The following is a 1,545-nucleotide window of genomic DNA, read 5'->3' on the forward strand; positions in this document are numbered from 1 at the left end:
GAGTTCAATCCCACTGCGTGGCACCTTGGGCACCGACGTGCACCTACTATAGCCTCGAGCCGACCAAAGCCTTGTGAGTGAATTTGGTAGACGGAAATTGAAAGAAGCCCGTCGTATACGCATATATATCTGTGCTGTGTGTGTGTGTATATGTTTGTGTGTCTGTTTATCTCCACAACCATCGCTTGACAACCGATGTTGGTGTGTTCAAGTGCCCGTAACTTAGCGGTTCGGTCTTAGGGGCCGATAGAATAAGTACTAGGTTTAAAAAGAATAAGTCCTGGGGTCTGTTCAATTAAAGGCGGTGCTCCAGCATACACACGCACGAACACACGCATGCACACATGTTCATAAGAGTAATTAGATATTTTGAAGTTTGGGGTAAATAAAATGAAATCGTTAAGAATCTTTCAAGCGAGGATTGACATCGGTCCAATGCTACCATTACTGTTCGGCGCCAATCAGTAAATGCGAATAGACTGATAATATATATAGTATCAACAGCTCATAAACTGTAAGTTAAAAAATTATATACAAAATTTATTGTATGACACGGGGGCTGATTCGTTTAATTTTCGCTGCTTCACTTCATCAAGAGCTGGCGAAAATTACCCGCGCCATATTAGCGTATCAGCCATAAAGGTATTAGTGTCTTTATCTGCTGCATGACATGAAAACCCTGAATCGAACAAAGAGTCTCTGAATGAGTAAGAATTGTATAACTATTACTTATATCCATAGATCTCGCCACATTTACGAACATAGAATGTAAATGTGTAGTTATAAATAACAGAAATGTTACTGTTTTATCAAATGTATGATGCAATATTCGCATAGATTTAGATAAGCTCCTACAGGGAGAGATATGAAATGATAACTGTGCACAACAATGTTTCGAAATTCATATATAGGTATGTGTGTGTGTATGTACGTATATGTACGTGTGTACGGCTATATGTGTGAGGATATTGGTGTGTGTATATATACATACGTATATACATATATATATGCATATATGTATCTATCTACGTATATATCTAGCATCCTGAGTCTCTCTCTCTGCATATATATATGTGTGTGTGTGTGTGTGTGTGTGTGTGTGTGTGAGGTTGTCTGTGCATATATGCTTATATGAATCGATATAGACACACACACACACACGCATATATATATATATATATATATATATACACACACACTCACACTAACACACGCACCTGTCTGTATATATGAATATATATATAATTGAATGTGTGTATGAGTGTGTGCTTGTGTCTGTGGTGTGTAAATGTCTATACCTTTCAAAATATGGCTGAATAGATAACACTGTTAACGATATTCACGATGTTACGATTTCATACGTGTAAATGGAAACATGATTAAAGTGATTGTTATAGAATTATGCTTATGCACAGACGCACACACATTCACGAGAAACACACCCACACACGCACATACACATACACACACACACACACATATATTTCTAAATCTATATACACATACAGATATTCACGCATGTATATGTACATATATATATATATA

This window comes from Octopus bimaculoides, chromosome 9, assembly GCF_001194135.2.
Source record: "Octopus bimaculoides isolate UCB-OBI-ISO-001 chromosome 9, ASM119413v2, whole genome shotgun sequence".
Classification (NCBI taxonomy): domain Eukaryota; kingdom Metazoa; phylum Mollusca; class Cephalopoda; order Octopoda; family Octopodidae; genus Octopus; species Octopus bimaculoides.